This window comes from Suricata suricatta, chromosome 3 (genome assembly GCF_006229205.1).
Source record: "Suricata suricatta isolate VVHF042 chromosome 3, meerkat_22Aug2017_6uvM2_HiC, whole genome shotgun sequence".
NCBI classification, from domain to species: Eukaryota; Metazoa; Chordata; class Mammalia; order Carnivora; family Herpestidae; genus Suricata; species Suricata suricatta.
In genome coordinates, this window is record NC_043702.1 from 119,636,121 (window position 1) to 119,645,158 (window position 9,038).

The window sequence follows — 9,038 nt, forward strand, 5'->3', positions numbered from 1 at the left end:
ATAAATGTATAAATAGGTTTTGATAAAAACAGATGAATTCCCTTTGAATAATGTCTTTACAGCATGTATCACAGTAGTCACAAAACAGTAATTTACATGATTATTGTTAGTATTCCCAGTAATTAAGTGCACAAAGTCTGAAGCAAAACCCCCTGGATTTAAATCCCAGCTCTGTCATTGACCAGCTATGTCATCCTGAGCAAGTTATTCTTCTTCCTCAGCTTTCTGTCTGTAAAAAAGAGACAAAAATAATATCTACTTTCCAGGTTGGCATAAGGAATAGGTGAACTGAATGTAAACCATGTGGAACAATGTCTGTCACATAGTAAGCCCAAACGTATCAGCTATTGTCTTAGTTGTCTGCAGTTTTCCTTTCCAGTAAACTCCGTGCATGCAAGGACAGTCAGTTTTATTCCATACTGTATTCTCATCCCAGTAAATAATGTGTGGTCAGTAGTCTATTATTATTAAGGGTATTCAGTAAATACCTGATGAATGGATGAGAGGATACCCATTTACTGCTGAGGTGTTTGAGATTTACAGAATAGTGGGAAACACCCACAGTTTTGAGTCAGAAACAGATTTCAAACATTATGTCCTCGTCCTCAACTGTTGACTTTGGGGGGCGGGGAGGGGAGGTCAACTTACAGAGCTTTTCTGAGCCTCTGATTTCCCATCTATAAAATGGAAATAACAATTCTTCTTGCAACACTGCTACATGGATTGTGATAGTTTATCAATAAAAGGCAGCAATTTCTGTACAAATGTTACATTATAGTATCCAAAGTGACTGCGTTGCATGACCCACGGGGGCGCGATCCATATGGAGCACAACAAAAATGGTGTCCCTCGGGATAATGCAGTATGGGAGCCCGGCAGCCGTCCGCAGTAGACTTTGCAGGTCATAATAATCATGAAGCGGCCCTCTACCAGAATCTCTCAGGGTTGGATATATTTGGGGTGCGTAAGAGCACATTAGGGTTAATATTAGTGGCAGAGACCTTCTACAAGTGCTATTCTCTTCTTAAAGCCACAGAAATTCTCTCCTTAAAGCCATGGAAAATGAAACCCACGGAAAATGGTATCTGGTTTTAAGCCCAAGCCTTTTAAATTCCGGGTTCACTGTGCTCTAAAGCCCAATAAAACCAGGGGCAGAGGGAGAAGGATAAGGTAAACTCTGATCGAACAAGTGGGTGTTGGTGATTGTTATTATTGGTCAACATCTGTCCTGCTCCATTCCGCACGCCCTCTCTCTGCTGCACCCGCAAGCTCTTCAGCGGGCGCCCACAGTCAGGACCGAGTTACAGAGCACACACCTCCTCTGCAATCAGATGAACAGGATATTTGGCAATAACAAGTGGCTTGTGAGGAAAAGTGAGTCTCTTGGCATGTCCCTTGTCAGCATTACAAAGCTGAAAGCTAAAAATGTCTTCCCTGACGCGGGCACACTCTGATGCCCGAATGTGTTATTCGTCTGCCTCTGCGGTTGTTGGTGCCAGTGTGTGAATAAGGCCCCAGCCTAGGGTTTCCCTAGGGCTTTCTTCTGGGCACCACCTGAAAGGGTTAGATGAGTTGTCACTAAAGGGCCAGACTGGGGACTGCCTGGGGCTTGTCCAGGGAGGCTTTACTTTTCAATAGAGCAGGAAGGGGAAGTGGCCTATAACCTCAAGGAATTTTCCAGATGGCCCACCCAATCTCTCTCCGGCTCTGAGGAAGTGCCCCAGCCTAGAACACCACCATACATGGGCGAAATGCAAACCCTAACCAGGAGAAGCAGACCCTCATCCTGGCGTAATAGTTCAGGACCACCACCAGGTTCTGGTAAAACTTTTAAAAGCACCCGAGTGCTGCCAATATGAAATGATGTCAGGTTAACTGTTGACTAGGATATTTATCTTCCCTTTGTGGAAGAGCTGGCCGATCACATCTGTCTCCACCAGTTCCCCCCAAAGAAGAGAAAATAGGCAGAGGTTGCAGCAAGAGGAATTTAAGCTAGATGTGAAGAAGAACTTCCTGAATACTGGCCTAATTACATGTTGCAACTGGTTTTTTTTTTTTTTCAGGGAGGATTTGTTCAGGGCCCTTCCCAGAAAAGGAAAGGTAAGATGATCTTGCAGCTAACCAGAGCTCTGTGGGGCTCTGGTCCACCCTGACATTTATTCTATAATCCCTTTAATGAAATATAATGGAATGAGTGAGAATGTGTTAGACATGTGTTAGAATGTTTTTATTTTTTTAATATTTTATTTTTTTTATTTTTGAGAGAGGGGGAGAGGGGGAGAGCAAGCACAAGCAGGGGTGCGGGGGGGGGGGAGGTGCTGATTGAGGAAGACAGGATCTGAAGCAGGCTCTGTGCTAACAGCAGAGAGCCTGATGCAGGGCTCGAACTCGCGAACCACAAGATCATGCTCTGAGCCACCCAGGTGCCCTAGGATGTTTTTATTCTTATTTATAAGACATAAATAGATGGATTACATTTCTTTAAATCTTGATTTAATTCTAACATTTGTTGAGCATAGCTGTGAGCAGTTTTCAGGCCGTGGACAAAATTTCAGTAGCTAGTCATCTGCTAGAAGAATCATACATACGTGCATACATACATCAGATATGTGTGACAGACTGTGATCACTACTATAATCTCGTAGAGTGCCGTTGAATTTTAGTAGAGGAAGAGATTACTCCAAAGTGGGGATTTAGGAGTCCCTTTCATGAGCTAGGTCTCGTAGGATGGGCTAGGCTTAAATAAATGGGGTCCAGCTCAGGTTAGGATTTAGAAATAATAGACCACAGAGCAAGTTCAAGGAAAGGCAACTAATCTAGTGTGTCTACAACTGAGGACCAGAGACTGCACCAGCCAGACCTCCAGCACACAGTGTAATAGTGACTAGATGTAGTGATAATGTGTCAGGTCAGGTTCTCCAAGACACAAGCTCTTAGATGGGCAGACAGTTAACTCATCTTCTGACTCAAGAGCTATGTTGGAAGAAACCCCCGTGGAGGATAAAGGGGGCAAAGCAACGGGAGGGAGGAGAGCCTTTGGAATGGGGTGTAAGCGTGACACCTATAAAAGAAGAGAGAAGGGAGAATGGTAAGGAGGCTAAGCTGAGCCCTGACACAGTTTCGGCCAGGCCCTAGGGAATCCTCAAGGCAAAGTCCTGCATAAGACGAGCCCACACCCCTACGATGAGCCTGTCAGCCTGTCACAAAGGTCGTCAGTCACTGGCTGGGAGCAGCTGGATGTGCAGCCTCAGCGTGACATTGGTGATGGACCCTGAGTGGCAGCAGCTGGGGTTGCCAGTCAACTGTGCCCTCGAACAGGAGATCCGAGGGGTGATCCGTCCTGCCCTTGGTCAGCATCATTGAATGACTCCTGATTAAAGAGGTACAGCTTCCAACGTTTCACCACAAAGGATAATGTTTGCTGAAGTATCTGCTGAGAATCCTTTCTTTATTTGGTTAAGGAAATTCCCATTTCTGGCTTGCCAAAAGTTTTTCTTTTCCTATTTAAAAACCATAAATTCTTTTCTGTGTGTAATTTTGAGATGATTCTATGGCTTTCCTCTTCTTATCTATTAATCTGGTAATTTATAAAGATTTTCTAATGTAAATTCTCTCCTTATAGTCCCAAAATATACCTAACTTGAACATGAGGTTATATTTTTCATTTCTGCTATATTTGGCTTGTTAATACTGTGCTTAAAATTTTTTCATGTATATTAATGAGTGAGATTGGACGATCACTGCTTTTTCGTACAAAGTCTTTATCTGATTTTTAAATCAATAATATTTTGGCCCACTGAATAATTAAGGAATAGTTCTTTAGAGCTCTAGAAATTGTTGAACCTACATGGGAAAATCTGAGATTTCTTTGTTTGTTTGAAAATTGGCAGAACTCACCTGTAAAACTATCTGACCCTGATATTTATTTTCTCTGTGGCAAGAGTTTTAACTACAGATTCAAACTTTTTAATGATTATAGAGGACCATTCAGTCTTTCTATTTTGGGGGAGGAAAGTTGACAAGTAAATTTTTTGTTGGTAAATGTGTTTAAATTGATTATTACCAAATATATATTTAGTGAGTTGTTCTGTTTTCTTAATTAAAAAAAATCATCTGTGATCATCTTTAGATACATATTTTTGTATTCCTAATTTTTAAAATTTATACCATTTTGTTTTTATTAGATAGTCTACTTCTTGATCCTCTTTGATCCTATTTTCTTTTGTTTCTCTATGTTAATTTCTGCCTCAAATATATTTTCATCTTTTTACTTTCTTTTTAAAATGTTTATTTATTTTTGTGTGAGAGAGACACAGAATGTGAGCAGGGGAGGGGGAAAGAGAGGGGGAGACACAGAATTCAAAGCAGGCACCAGGCTCTTACCTGTCAGCACAGAACCTGATGTGGGGCTTGACCCTGCGAGCCAGGAGATCATGACCTGGGCCAAAGTTGGACACTCAACTGACTGAGCCACCGAGGTGCTCCCCATCTTTTTACTTTCTTATGGTTTATGCTATCACTTGCTTCTTTAACTTCTTAAGTTGGATGTTTAGCCTTCTTTGCTTTTCTGATATAGGCATCACGATGATAAATTTTTCCTTGTCATTTCTTTTGCTGCATCCCACAGTTACTGGGGTGTTTTGTTTTTAACATCATTCAATTATAATAGTTCAAACTTTTCTTTGTGATTTTTTTTGACTTATGGGTTACTTAAATGTATTTAAATTATTAAGCATACTCATCAGGAATTTTTTAAAGTTTATTTTTTTACTATTACCTTATAACAAATGCAAGAGGCTCTGATTTGTATGATTCTAGTTCCCTGAAATTTATTGACACTTACTTTATAGTCCAATATAAGATCTACTTCTGTATATATTCCATATAGTAGAGTTGACTAATTGTAAGTGAAATGTTCTATATCCATCCATGAAATCAAGCGTAGGTGTTTTTACATGGGGATTGCAGGTGAATACACAATCTGATAAAGATGAAAAGGCTGATTATCTATAAAATTGAACTCTTTAAAGAAATTGTAGGATAGGAACAAGTGGTGGTTTTTAATCTCTAGGCTTTAACTACCCTCCAAACAAGGGGTTTTTTGTTTTGTTTTTGTTTTTTAATCATCTATGCATATGTCTGTATTTTCTCAACTAGTGGGTTTACTGCTATCTATCAATGTTGTAACTTTAATGAGAGTTCCTCATAATAGAAAATTTTGGAAACTAGTCCTATAGTTCAATGCTTTCAAAGAGTTACTGATTTTTCTAGAAAGGTTATACAATGCTCCAGGAGTAATTAGCACAATTGTGCAAGTCATGTGCACCATCCAACATGTCTTCCACCTGTTAAGTCTAAATCCACATGAAACTGACCACACAGTCCAAGTGAGACCAACTGACAGGCATTTTCAGAAGCTTTCCTGCACATCGAGACAGCATTGGCCAGTCTACATCAGGATCTCTATCAAAATTGTGTTTCTGAAACTAAACTCAGTTTATTTTCATTTAAAAAGTAAAAACTGATTCACAGCACATTTAAAAAAATTTAATGTTTGTTTATTTTTGAGAGAGAGAGAGAGAAAAGCGGGGAGGGGTAGAGTGAGAGAGAGAGACACACAGAATCTGAAGCAGGCTCCAGGCTCTGAGCTGTCAGCACAGAGCCTGACGCAGGGCTTGAACTCACAGGCTGCAAGATCATGACCTGAGTAGAAGTCAGAGGCTTAACTGGCTGAGCCACCGAGGCGCCCCCACCCCCACATTTTTAAGAGCTCTGAGTTTGGGGACTTTTCCTGTCCTCAGTCTCCACCACTTGCCTTTGTGAATCCAAAGCCATTTTGACTATATCCTTGACTCAATCCTATATTAACAATAAAGAAGAAATGTTCATGAAGAGGAAATATAACAAAGGAGGGACTTTCCTACAGGGTCTTTGAAAAAAAAAAAAAGGGCATTTGCATAACCCATATTTAACCAGAACCTTTGTTTTATGTTTTTCCTTTCTGAATGCTTTGCTGCACTCCCTTGCAGTTCCCCTCCCTGTCCCTCGACCCCAGCTGTCAGAGACCAAAGCCTTGACAACGTTTCACGCTGGAATCTTCCTGGCCCCACCCTAATCATCATGCCTGAATAATCACAGTTTCTGACTTGTCTCCCTGCTTCCGTTTCTCTCCATTCTTAAACCCTTGGACATGTTAATCTTCCCAGAATATCACTGTGATCCCATCCTTCTCTTGCTCAAGGGTTCCCAGAAACTACAGAATAAATTTTGCAAGCTTTCATCTGGGATTTAAAGCTGATGAATACCTTTTTCATTGCTGGTTCTCTGCTAAGCCCATTCAACCTATCTGACATCTCTACTTCAATACTTTTGTCTTGGATACTTAACTCACCTTCTGGTTCCTAATTGGACCTCATTCAAGGTCTAATTCTATCAGTTCTGCTGACCTTTCCCATTTGGTCTTTCCCTCCTCTGAACCATGGCGTGTCTGGCTTGCTGTCTTCAGCAGGCCATAGCACATGCTGCCTTGACTTCCAGGTACATGTCTTTTTCCTTCCACCTCTAGATGCCGGGCCCTTCAGGGCAGGGTTCTTCTCCATGTGTCCACATTTCTTGTAATGTTCTTCTGCCTTAGAACTTCATCAAGAAGAGAGAGTTTTCTTCTGATAGGATATGGATTTGTATATCAGGTAAGATAATTGGATGTCAACTAAGTTTAAGAGAATTAACTTAAAAAAATCCTTACCCTACTATCATCATCATCATGACAACTACTGCCATCACAGCTACCAGTGCTAGAAACACTACCACCAGATCTGTTGCTTGGACCAAGCTTCAACCAAGATACCCAGTAAAGGTTAGCTCCAATTAACCTTTCAGGTCACACAGGGAAGGCTGTACCTCATGAAATGCTGAAAGCCCAGTAGATAAGACAAGACTGCCAAGGCCAAAGGGAAGTGAAAATCTCATTATTTCTGCTAATAATTTCCCTGTTCCTTGTCGTGGGTTATGGGTTGTTTCATTTCTCATGACTTTTCTTACCTGAATGGAGCATGTAAACAGAGGGAAAAATCAAGTTGTTAGAGTCAAGGCAGGAAAATTTTCAAAGAACTTTGGGGAAAAGACCAAATGAAGATACAGTCAGCTGGCAGAGAAGAAGATCTTTGAGGGGGAAGAGCATAGACATTCAAAGGATAACTTTATTAATTTTCTGAAGTATGATTTAGATATGAAGCTTCTTACCTGACTCATCTGTTTCTCATTAAATCATTATGCAGCTAGGTCTGTTTCCAACTGTGCCAAAGAACAGAACACCGAGGAGGTCAAGGGGTGAAAACCAGGGCATATAAAGGAAGTGCGGGACCCTCGGGGGACAGGTTTTTCTTATTAGAGCTAAGGTCATAAAATTAAATACCCATTTAATGAAATCTTTCTGCAGGAAACTAAATTATTATAGCCCAGGCTCAATGAGCTCTGGTGAACAAATCCAGAGGAATGGATAATTCTGTGTCCCTTGGACTCTTGTCAATTTTATAAAGGTGTAGGATTCTGGATTCATGAGAGAAAGGGGTTATTTCATTAAATCTGGAGCACAACTGTGTGAGGAAGAGAATGGTAGCCCCATTTCATAAATAAACCAGAAAGTCAGAGGGGTTAAGGACTTGCAGTGCCACACCAGAGAGGCAGGGTCCCCACCAACAGGACGGACTCCCCTGCCCCTGCCCGTCTATGTCATTGTCGGAAGGGTGGCAGGTAGCAGAGCTGAGCTGTTGTGAAATTCTGAGCACTGGCTTTCTAAATGAAGGACCTCTGGCTTCTAATCTCAGGACAAGTTCTCCTATCTGCTTCTGCTCAGGGCCTTGCATAAGATCCAGAATCCTACACCAAGAAAGCATGACAGGCAAGATTTGGGTGGAAAACAATCTCCATTTAAGGTTCAGTTCAGAAAACAATATCATACCTGACTCAATCATTGCAATAACCATGAGAGGTAAACAAGGCATCTTTCATCCTAATGTTATAGGTAAGGAAATAGGAAACTAAATCTCAGGGAGGTTAAACTCAAGGTTTTTGGAGGAATTTATCGTATGAACCTTTATTTATTTTCTTATGAATGTTATGAATCTTTGTTTAAGGGATATAGCATGACATAATTCCTAAGATCACATAGTAACCTTAAGGCTTAAGTGAAGCCCTGTGTTTTAAATCTATGCACTTTTTATCCCCAAGAAGTAGCCACCATGTGGGCTCTTTGATCCTGATGAAACGATCAAAGAAACGATCAAAGAAACGAAAAAGAAATTGCAATCAGGGCTGCCGTGTGAGTGTGTGCAGGTTGGGCAGTGCACGACTCTAAGAGATATATCTTAAAGCTACATTAATGTGAATGGTACAGCTAGATTTATAGTGTACAACATGGAGAAGTTTTTGCAACAGCCCATGTTGTGAAGCAGAGTGTGAGATGGATTTGAGAAAGGAAAATATAATCAGAACCAAAAAATCATTCTCATAGCATGTACAAATTTGTATGAAAATGCTATTAATAGCCGTGGAGCAGAAAAGTATTTCCAACTGTTTTTTTCCAGGCCCCTATTCTCTTACAGGAAGTTAGCCTTTGACATTTGATGAAAAACACCCCGTGGAGAGAGGGTTTGCTGCAGCATATGTCAACAGGACACTGCATGCTTTTTTGGTACATCTTTACTGAATGTCAAGTAGTAAGCTCGACCGTGCAGGGATGTGACAAAATTTCTGCCTTTGGTTTCACTGGGAGAAAACATTCCATGAGACATTTTTAAATAACAGACTAGGTAACATTATTTATTTATTATTTTTTTTAAATGTTTATTAATTACTTTGAGAGCAAGAGAGAGAATGCAGGAAAGGCAAAGCGAGAGAGCAGGAGAGAGAGAGTTTGAAGCAGCCTCTGCAATGGCAGCCCAGGGCCCGACGTGGGGCTCAGTCTCACAAACACGAGATCATGACTGGAGCTGACATCAAGAGTCAGACACTTAAACCGACTGAGACACCCATGCACC